The sequence below is a fragment of the Telmatherina bonti genome (genome assembly GCF_933228915.1).
Source record: "Telmatherina bonti genome assembly, chromosome: 21".
In the NCBI taxonomy this organism is placed as follows: Eukaryota; Metazoa; Chordata; class Actinopteri; order Atheriniformes; family Telmatherinidae; genus Telmatherina; species Telmatherina bonti.
Window position 1 is genome coordinate 14310277 of NC_136630.1, and position 11868 is coordinate 14322144.

The 11868-nt window shown below is 39.3% G+C and overlaps 1 protein-coding gene across 2 annotated transcripts in view; it reads left to right on the forward strand.

Annotated features, from left to right (window-relative positions):
* vti1a (vesicle transport through interaction with t-SNAREs 1A) overlaps positions 1–11868 on the forward strand; it is a 127810-nt gene that overhangs the window by 85619 nt on the left and 30323 nt on the right. The gene's annotated exons all lie outside the window — the stretch shown is intronic.

The following is an 11868-nucleotide window of genomic DNA, read 5'->3' on the forward strand; positions in this document are numbered from 1 at the left end:
AAATTAATTCCAGTCGTTCTGCACATGCTCGTTACCTTGTCCTGTCCTGATGACGCGCAGTGTTTTTGCCTCCCGTGTTCGGTGGTCTGTCTTTCTTCTCCTTCTCAGTTGCTGCAAAAAGGGAAGTAGTATGCTCGTGTTGAGCTGCTACTTTAAAATTATAATAAAAATAAGGGCAAAACTTGTACTTTTTAAAAACTATATATTTTTACAAGTTATGACGGAAAAGACTAGAAGCAGGGAGCTAACTATGTTTATTCCGGGATACATCAAACGTCACGTGCACCCTCTGTCCAATCAGAACCCTTCCCAAACCGCCGCTATAAAGAGGAATTATGTTAGGACATGTTTCATGTAAACCTTCTTTCAGAATTATTATTTTCCTGCAAACTTGTAGGAGAATATGTTAATTCTGAATTATTTAATTCCAAATGATTAATTCTGTAGTAAAAAACACCATGTAGCCATTGTGGCAAAAACTTTGCAGACCAAGCTTGGAGTTAAAAAGTAAAAAGAAGATTAAAAAAGAACTAAGAAAAAAAGATAAAGAGAACAGATAAGAGGGAAAAGAATAAAAATACAGATAAATGAAAAGAATAAAATGAAATAGAATTCAGTTAAAAGCTAAGCTAAAAAGGTAGGTATGGAGAAACTGTTTAAAACTCTTTTGTTACCTTTCTAAATGGCCTAAATGATTACGTTAACAACACTTAATAGCTAAACTAAGAAATGTGAATAATTGTTGAGTCTGATGGCATTGTGTTAGTGCTGGGTAAATAAAGAAAGAACAGCTAGTAAAGTATCCTGCAATAAAAAGCCTGCAAAAGGCAAGTACGGCCTGTACAAGTCTCCATTCTCTTCTTCTCTTTTTCTTTGTTTTTCACAAAATGCATTTACTGCCTATATCCAACTCCCTGTCTTTGTTTCCCTCCCTTACTACTTCATGCACAAGACACCCCCCCAACAATGACACAAACACAAGCATTCAAACGTGAATACTTCAATAGGTCTTGCATTATCTTATGTGCACGCCTTCTATTACACACATATGCACACGGTCGCACTCGCATACACACACGCTCACTATAATGCCTTGTCACATCTCCATTTCATAAAGTGCCTGTGTGCTTACCCATGAACCGTGACGCCATGGTTTTGTTTCTTGTTCTCTTTTTTTTTTTTTTTTTTTTTTTTTATTTCCACCCTGTGTCGCCTGCTGTGGATTTTGATTAAGAGTAATATGTAAATGACACCAACTAAATGTAAAATCCTGGGGCAGGAAGGAAGTGCCAATTGAAATAGATGCTTCAGTGCCCATAGACAATTTGCAGGGCGGCCGGTAGATAGTAGAGAGGGAAGGCCTGAGAAGGGCTGTGATGCCGACTGTAACCAATATTTCTGCATATGTCTCCATTTTGTCAAGTCTGATTATGGGAGCAGGGGGGGGGTCAACTCGCCTGGCATGTCACCCAGAGCTGTCCAGAAATCATTCATCATTCCCTCCTCCTTCTTCTTTTCCTCCCTCTGCCCCCTCTGGTGCTGAAGTAAATAACACGCACTTATTTCAATATTATCATATTAATGTTAAAGTTCAGCTGTCACCTAATGGGAAGACTTAATCAGACGTAGCATTTTAAGAGGCGTGCTGCCACCCCCCCCTACTTCTCAGTCCCCCACCCCTGTTGATGTGTCGTAGCTCTTCTGGTTAGCGTCCCGCACAAATCAGGATTTATGAGGGCTTTCCAAAGTGTGGCCTGTCTGCGAGCCTCCTTCACTACTGCCTTCCTTTCTGCTTGATGGGATCACCCCCCCTCCCTCTTTCTATAACATGTCCTTTTTTTTTGCACTGTTAAATAAAAGGACGTACTTTCTGTTGTTGTCTTAAGGTTGCACACTAGAAACATCAAATCTGAAGTCATTTATAACCAGAGATGCAGAACTGTAAACAAAAATTATATGCAGGATGCTTGAATAATGGCCTCTTCCATTACCTCCTTTTAGTAAATGCTCCCTAATTCCCCATTCATGTCATTATTCTCATCTCCCCTCCTCCTCCCAACGATGGGTCTCTCCTTTCTTTCTCCTTTATGATTAACTTTTTATCTGTTGTCATTGTCAGAGAAATAGGACTTGTTCTGAGAGTTGGATGGTGTTTGCTTTGTCACCCTTTACTTGTTTATAAAAGCTACAAAAGGATTGCCTGAAAGACTTGTAGTTGAGCCAAGTGGCTTATCCTTATGTTAAAAGCCATAGTTAGTCACTTGGCTTGTTTTTTTCTCTTTCTTTGGTTTGAAAAGTTAACAATATTTGAAAGTCAACATTTTATTCTACTTTAAGTCAAAAGGTTGGACAGTTTATTTACTTCATTCTGGTTTTGAAATTGATATTTAGTTAGATACACTAATAAAGCACTAGTTTAAACTACCAGTATGTTATGATGTATAAGCTCTTTGCCTCGAAGTGGAGGGATTCGTTATTATTATTCACAAGATAATAAATCAACAATTTTTTTCCAAGCGTAGTACACTGTAAGGGCACCTCCTCTTAAAAATGTCCTTACAGCTGTCACCCCTGCTGGGAAACAATTAGACACTCATTAAGCTATCTGCCATGGTTCAAGAAAGCTAATTAACTTTAAGACTATGTGAGTATCACTTTTTGTCAGAAACATTCAGACACATGCACATCTGTAATAGCTGTTGTTTTGTTTGAAAATAAATTGTTACAACCTATGGACTGTACAACTCCTCTATGCAAGCAGGACTGATTAGTATGAAACACCGTTATGGGTGTTAATTGGTTGTGCTGTGGGGCTGTAACTGGTTTTACAAATGTAGATGTCTCATATAAAGTTTTCATCAAGCTACTAGTCTGTTTGATTTTGTGTTTTCATGGCTACAGATAGTGTTCGTAGGGGTCACAGCTCATACTGTGGATTACTGTCACTGATTAGAAAAGTCACAGACCTTTTGATACGGCCTCAGTAGTGTCTGTGGCGCATTGACACTGTGATTTTTTATACATACAAAATCGTCCTCTGACTGCAGCAAGATCCTGCCCGCTGCTGTACTAAACATCTCAAGCATCTCACCCACCCATGGTTAGAACGGTTGGGAATGGGATGCAGCTCCAGACCCAGTAAGGACCACTGGGGCTCCTGGCAGCTTCACGGAAGGAGGGGGTACAGTGAAGGGCAATGAAGCGGCGAAGGGAGGATGAAGGGGGGAGGATGTATATTTTGAAGCAGAGGGGTTGTCTGCTCTCGCTGGCAGCTGATCCCACATGCAGGTGGTCGACTCAGTCGCCAAGCAGATCAAAAAGTCAAGGCCCCGGGTGGACCTCCCTTTGAAATGGGAATGGGGTCTAGATATCAGACAGAAAACATAAGCAAGCTCCCAGCCACAGAACAGCTCCATATTCATGGCTGAGACTGGCAGTACTGATGGGCAGCAGGACGGACAGAGCTTCCGTCTTCAGAGGAAGACTCGCACACTCTGGACACTGATTAAGAGATCAGCCTATAAACTGGGGTGGAGATGATGCAGGAGTTTACAGGCTAATGCCGCTGCTCTGTTTCAAAGACACTAACTTCCTTTCTTAAGCTGTGTATGACAGCCCTCCTTGATGTGCAGCCAGGACCTCATCTTGTATTTTAAATAGTTTTTAAAAGTGACAAATTAAGTCCAAATGCGGTGCGACTAAGTGTTGTAATCAAGGTTTATAAGACGAAGAGAGATGGAATATTTACAACTAATCTTTGCTTTTGGGAAGGTCCAAAGCACTCTGCATGTGTAATTTACTGGAATATGTTATTCCTTGTTTGCCAATGTTTGAACATTAATATTTAGTGCATGGCCCCAGAACTGCAATTCGAGAGGGAAACTTCATTTTGCAATAGTTTCGGGTTTCAAGCAAAAGTTGTTGGTGACACAATTAATTGAAATCAGCTGTGTTAGTGAGTTATGGTTGGACTGAGTCTTTGAAGTCTTTTTATGAAGTTTTTTATCAGATGAAAAAAAGGTCAGACAGATTTTCTGACTAAATGCTGCTAATGTTTAGCTGTGGCATCCATGCTTCATAAAGTCCAATATACTCACATTTTATTGGAATATGTTCAGTGGTTATCGTGTAAGACATATTTGCCCTATTTTTACATTATGGTTTACTTTGTATTGCAGCTGAACTCATCACAGTAGCCATCACTCCCTTTTTTTTGTTGTCCCGAGAGTGGCTGATCGCTCCCAGCAGATCCTACTCTCTGATCTCCTCTCTGTGTTGCTGCCACAATAATTCCATGTACTGCATTTAAGCAAATTCCCTTTTGCTTTGCAATTTGTTCATTCTGGCATCATTACCACCCTTCAAACCTTCCCTCCCCTTCACATTGCTGCATCCCTCTGGGTCAATCCCACCTCTGGCCTTTTTTGCTCCCTCCAGGGAGAAGTTCTCTGTGTTTTTATGTCCAGTTTGCTGCCTTTTCTTTTTTTGTGTGTTTTGGCAAAGGAGCAAAGTGCCAAAGCATGAATCATGTGTGCCCCTTTAGCAAACCCCAGATAAACTTTATAGTACATATCAAGGTGTACGCAGCTGTTGTTTGATATGTTCAGAGAAATAGGGCTAGCATGCAAGCATACAGCAGTGAGTTGTTTATGTTGTCAGTAACTGCTAATAGAAGTACTGAAAGGGCCATATTGTTATTGGTACAAAGTTGTTTCTGGCCTTTGTGGGTCATTCCAGGTCTGGCAGTGCTGACTTTTACTTTAGTAAGAAAGCAATAGCTTTGTATAGTTTTTAGTTGATGGACTTTACAGAGACTTATTCAGTCTTTTGAGAAGAGACACAATATGTGTTATCTGTGCTGATAACTGGGTGTTTAACACTCCAAGATGACATGTTTTACATTAAACCAGAGCAGAACTTTTTCATAGGAAAGATTTTTAATGTTAATCTGCTTTTTTTTTTTTTTTTTATAAATATATATATATATATTTTTAACACATTATTTTACTGTTTTGGCGTTGCATGTCACATAAGTGTGTTGTTTTGAGATAGTTGATACTTTTCATTATTCCTCTGTGTGTGTTTGTGTGTTTGTGTGTGTGTGTGTGTGTGTGTGTGTGTGTGTGTGTGTGTGTGTGTGTGTGTGTGTGTGTGTGTGTGTGTGGCTACAGGCTGCTGGGACAATAACAGGGTGCGCCTCAGCCTCATTACTCAGTGCTCCTGAGCCAAACAAGCACCACTGCCACCATGCTCTCTTTCTCACTCTCCCTCCTGCTTTATCTCTGTCTTTTTCTCTTTTCCTACACCTCGCCCATTAGAGAGTGCTGATGGTATGTCTCTTTTTTTTTCTTTTTTTTTTTTTTTTTTTGCAGAAAGAAGACACAGAAGCCAGGGCTGTAGAGGAAGGGGTTGTTGACAAGGGCAAAGATGTGTTGTTGTTTTATATAAGGGATGCATTTGTCTGTTGAGGATTGACTCGCTTAACTGGCTGCCAAAGCCTCCTTTTTCTCCCCACATATCTCCCCTTTTCTATTATCCAGCCCATAGTGCGCTTTTGTTTTTGTTTTGTTTTTTTTTTAGTTGTTTTTTTTATAGGTCACAGCACAGTTGAAATGTAGTTTTTCCATAGAATAGAACTGCTTTTTAAAACCAACTCAATAATAGCTGGAGACATCTAACTATCTCTAAGTATGACTAAAAGTAGAGGATTTTTCTTATTTCTAAGTTAAAGGAAAAGAAGTTAAACTATTTGTATTTCTTGTGTTAGACTTTCTCATTGGTACATTTAGTTAGATTGTTTCCTCAAAGTTCATCCTCACCATTCCAACAACAAATAAACAGTCTTTGCACCATCACTTCTCCTAATGCTCAAAGGTCATCCAACTACGACATTGAGGTGACACTTCGTTCAACCTTGCTCATGCCATCTTAGCTGATAGAGCTTCTTTTTTCCCCTCCTTTAACCCTGACAGACTGTCGTTCTGACGAGATGACTGGAGATCAGTGGCGCTCTCATCCCTTGAAGTGGCTCCAGGTGTCACTCCAAGGGTACCCGCCCTGTTTGATCTGCCGTCGAGCGCCTGTCGGGCCACGGCATCCTCTGATATCCCCGTCAGAAGGGAAAGAGGCTCTCCTGTCCAAAAGTTCCACTTATACTTTTGACTGATAGGAAGGTTGAGAAATTGGCAGATATAAAACATATCGTCGCCATCATTATTTGGAATGGGCCTTTTCTGGTTGTGGGTATTTTTTTCTCACCCATTTAGCAACTATAAGGTATCCTGACACCTGCATCCCGAGAGAGTGTTGTATAAAGGTAATCTTGATTTGATGTACCAAGCCCCAGCAGTCCAAACAAAATAAACATCAGATTAAATTGAAACATCCTCAATGATCATGCTGTGGGCCTCGTCTTAAGAACAAAAGACATCTCGCATGTCTTCAGATGCTGTCCAAAGGAGGTCCCTGTCTTTACTGAGGAGCTGCATAAACAAAAAGAACAGATGAAACAAAATAAAGGAATGAAAGTATGTTTCTTTTCAGCAAAGATAGATGCTGGTATCCTTCCTGCCTTTCATTTTATTATATCCCTTATGTTTTGCCCCCACCTACTGTGAGCTTCTGTCGAAATTACAGGTGAGATCTCAGTCTGTGGCAGGCCTTGCCTTTCGTCTAGAGGGAGCAGGAAGGAGGGTGGTGTGTGTGTGTGTGTGTGCGTGGAGCTGGGGGGTTGGGGTGGGGTGGGGTGGGGGGGGTATAGAGAGAAGGAAAGGAAAAAGGGATTCATGCTTTGCAGTAGTGCTGTGTTGTTTGTGGAACGCACTCTTCTCTTTGTGTGTCTGGCAATAACTTATTCAGCACAGGGCCATTCATCCAGGGGTTGAGCGCGGGCGTCCGTCAAGCCGGAAAATAATGAGGCGACAGCAGCGCAGAGGATAACTTTCACCCTCTGCCTAGGCCCCCACCTGCCTCCCCCTTCTTCTCCTTCTAGCCTCCCATTATCAGCCGATTTAAATAGATAATAGGGGGTCTTCTTCGGGACATTTTGAAGCAATTAGAACCGATCACATTGTCTTTTCTTTGACTTGTTTTCCCCTCCCAGTAAGTCATCATGGATACTTGTGGGCATGCTTTGCAGCACCTACCTGGAATTTTGAGAAATGCAGCTGCATCACTAGATTTGTGTAAGGAGGAAAAAGGGCTCTTCTGTATAGCTTTGCAATAGAATCACTCATGTCATTGACTATTCCATCTTATGCCATGCCAGGACATGCAATCCCTTTGCTGTGATAAGCTCCATTTAGGCTGCCAGTGTAAAGTGGCTCCTCCTCAAACACTTGAACTGCATATATCCCTGCTGCGCTTTCTATCACCTCTTATTTGATTTGCTCTCACTATAGTTCTTTAAGATAATTTTGGTGACCAAAATGTGGCTCTATGCAATTAAGAAAAAAAGGTATTGTTTGCCTAATGTTTTTTTTTTTCTGTGTTACTTTAAGGGTTGTTTTAAAAACTTGCAACTTGTAATAAGTACATGCCCAATGCATCTTTAGCTTCTGGATGGTCAGAGCAATGGTTTTAACCTTAATGAATATATCTAAACAGCTCTTGACAACAGAAATAACCTGAACATATCCACTATTAATTAGGAATTGGTTGTGTTTGCATGAGAAGAGATGGTTAGATATAGCTTTTGCTGATATCGTTATTGCCAGTCAGATCTTTCTTTGGTATAGTGCAAAAGCTTGAAATATTAACATAGGCTCAATTTTCAGTCATCTTGATATTTTCCTCCTGCCCATCAATCATTTACTGTGGCTCTGTATGTGTGTATCTCATTCTAACAGCCCCCCAGGACAGCACAATGAAACGGAGGCAGAACACTCTTGCCATGTCGTTGATGGCATTAAAGATCCCTTTTTATCACAACAGGCAGAACAATAAAAACAGATCCACTATATTCTCAAAGAAGTTAAAAGGTTGAAAGGGAAAGCAATTGTGGGCATCTAGAGCTCCCATCAAAATATGTCAACAGTGTACTGGTCCCTTTTCTAAGCAAAAAACTTCTAACCTTGAGTGTGTTTTTACTAAAAGAGAATTTATTTTGTATTTCATTGTTTCACTACCAAAGGCTAGAAGGCAAAAGGCCAGATCCACCCATATCTTACTTCAATTTGGCAATGCTTGCTCTGAAGGGCGTTCCACAATTAGTAAAACAAAGGAGTTTTGATGATTGTTGTCGAAGGCAAAAATATTTTACTTGCCAAATTCGATCTTTCAGTTTTGTCCACTGATGGACAAAGATTCAGTGACTATGTTTTGTATTCTTTTTATTGTCATGTGAAAATTGGCATGATCCACCGCTAAAAGTGAAATTTGTCTCGTTACTGATTGACCTCACCATTGACTTCATGTTTAATGGCTTCATTAGGCAGTGGTAGGGAATCGTGATTTACTTCCTCACCTTTTGAAGCATTATCTTGTGCTCAAATAACAACCCAAGGGTAAAACGCTGTGTTTAATTCCAGTCTGTGCTGTCGTATTTGTTGGTAGCTTGCCCATTCAAAATTGATCAATAAAACGTGCCATGATTTGAATTTGTTCGTGAAGCTATACACTGTATAGACTGAATCTCATTCAGGTTTTCCAATAATTTTATTGCAGTAGAGCACTGTAAAGTAATTCAGATCATGTTGAAAAAGAGGTATGCAGCCACGGTTATCTGTTATGCACGGGCTCGCTACCCTCATTCAAGATTCAGCAGAGCCACAGATGTCCTGAGTTAGTTGTAAAATTACGATGTACATTTCTTAAATCATGCAACAGCATGTTTCTATTTATTTTTAATCAGTCTTTTTAAAGGTGTTTATACAGTGTATGTAATGTAGAATAACTCAGTAAGTGATGACATTTGAAATAATGTTTTTTTGCTCGAGCTGTATGGTGTAATTATTTTGGGTTTTCATCAAATATTGTACAGACTAAAGACAAAGATCATTTGATTCGGTATGTTTAGGACAATACAGTGAATTCTTAGTAATTTTTTTAGCCAACACCTGCATTGGTATTGCTTCTCTTTTAAAAGTTAATAAAAGAAAAAGTAAAAAAGTGTGCAGAATTGTGTGAAAACAAAAAATGAAAAATACATAGTTGTTGTAACTGACAGATTTTCTGGCTTCCGATTATTTGAACACTATTTTTCAGCGTAGAAAACTATTTCTGAAGCATTTTTAGTACAAGTTGTTGTTTTTTTTATTTCTCCTTCATTGTAGCTTTGTGTAGAAGTGAGCACATAGAATTCAATGTCCAGCAAGGACCAGTCATTCAGTCAAGGCTTTGGCACCATGGAAAATTGTCCGTGCTGTATAATTAGATGATGTACAATTGGGCCAAGATACTGTTTCTTTCCATTCTCAAGTTTTTAACTTGTCTGAAAGTACACTGTAAGTCAAAAGTTTGGACACACTTATCCATTACTTTTAAGTGTGTGCAACATTTTGATTGGTAGTGCATCATAAATCATTCTTAAAATAATTTGGCTTATTGTTCCAAAAACTATTGACAATAGAAATTGTTGTCATATATAAAGTCTAATAGACACTTACACCTTGACTTGTTGACAATCCAGCATAATTCTGTGGAGGTATTCTGTTTTGGCAGATCCTGGCGGAGAAATTAGCTAAAGTCAAGTGCAGTATGTTCAAACCATTGGCCTAGTTTGGGTTTGGGGAGTGAACCAGCCATGCACTGCTGGTAATGACAGGTTCCATGATGCCCATGGCTTGTGGCCCATAGCGCTGTTTGTTTGGAGAGTGGTGCTCGGCCGTGAAGTGTTGGCCCAGCTGGCAGTAATTCTGTTGCCCCTTTGCCCCAATGGCTGGCTCTTGTTTGGACTACACCAGCCAGGCAGACTGGCATCCTGGAGCCTGTAGAGGAAGGAGGTGGAGAAGGGAGGGTGTGACAGCGGAGAAGAGCTTTTGGCTGAGCACCTCAGTGCTAGGCCAGGCCTGCTGCCAGCTCCAGAGAAGACTTCCCTGCTTTCACCACAATCTTCACGTCTCTGTGGCGACAGTGATCGTAGTTTGCACCTCAAGGGTCAACAACATCCAATTGTGACCTGTCTCAGCATGAACAGCATCAATCACAGTATAGCACTTAACATTTTGCAAATATCTTATATCTATAGTAAAAAAAAAAAAAAAAAAGTTAACCAACTGCTCAGCACTAATTGTTAATGTAGTACATTGTAACACAAGAAAAAATATTTGGCCTGTGAAAATGAAAAATACCAGCTGTTCTTTTTTTAAAATGGTATTTTAAATAATTTCGTAATTTTGTCAGAGTTTTCTAACTATATAAAACTAAGCTGATCAGTCATTTTAAAAGAAAGTCATGCAATATCTAAAAGGCACACATCTGATTAGGTTTAATAAATAAGTATCAATAACAAAGTAATTTAAAGTGTTTTAAAGTGCTTTGTTTAAAACATTTAATACTTTAAACCAGTTTTATTAACATTACATACTATGAAAACAGAAATGCAAAAACAGAAATGAGTTAAGCCAGCAAAATGGTGCAGTGAAAGTTCAAGTACTTCAAATGAATTTAATCATTGCAAAGTTTAAAGATTTGATTTGAAAGACACAAGAGAACCTGCAGTTCTCTGCAAGTTTGTTGGATGTAAAAATTCAACAAACTTCTGAAAAGCATCCACATATTGTGTATTCAAAAGCAAATACAATCCTCTAATTTTCATAATAATTTCTGTCTGCTGTGGTGCACAGTTAAGGTTAGAAATTCTTTAAAAAAAAAAAAAAAAGTAATTAACTATTCATGTTACTTTTTAAATGTTTACGTACTTCTTAAAAAATATTACCTACACCACTAAGAGACTGTTTCTTGTGTATATCCAACATCCCTCATTACTCATATAAAAAATACCTTTTAAGGTCATGATTATTAACTATTTTTGACATCCTAAATGATCACAGGAAATCCATCTTAAAACTAAAAGCACAGAGAATCAATCTGCTTTCTGGAAATGCACTTGGAGCTTTTTTTTTTTTTTCTTCTTAAATGTGAAACTCTGCACATACATAGCGAAGGTCAAGCACCCAAGAGAAAAAGCATTATACTGAATAAATTTTCAGCATCCGAAATAAGCATAAAGCATCCGAACCACTGCAGAGTCTTGTTTGAGAGATGTAAGCCAACTCTAACAGAAAAATGTAGTTATTCCTAAAATATCACAAAAAAAGGCATTTCAAAATTTAGAACTACTTTGTTTGTTTTCTAAGGCTTTGCAGGGTTGCATGCGTACATCCTGTCAGCCATCGTGTAAACTTTAACCCCCACCCCATATTCTGATGGCGCCAGGGCTAACATTGCTTCACTGTTAAAGGGAAGTTGTGAGGACATTGATGTCTTGGCCTTGCATCCTGGTGTCATTTTCCCAGCCTGTTTGTGGAGCCCGCCAATCCCCTCATTCTCCTTAGCTGACCTGAATGCATCACGGAGTATCACACATATGTGAGGAGCCCAAAATTCCAGCCAGCAACAAATGTTTTCCTACCGTTGCTGTTTCATTATTATTCCATGCTGCTTTTGTCCTCTGTCCTGGCTCATATTTAGCCTCTTTTGGATGGATGTTTTCCCTAAGTCTTTGGGTCAAGTCTCTACTTTATTTAACAAGATGTTGATGCACACTCCCATCTAAAAGTTCCCTGTGGTACAGCATTTTAGAACAGACTTTACATAAACCATTTCTAAACACTGGTTTCATTGCACCAATCTTTAATTACACCGTAGCAACCGAGGTACAAAATTGAAGCCAAGCACCATGTTAGTAAACCATATAATAGTGAGGGA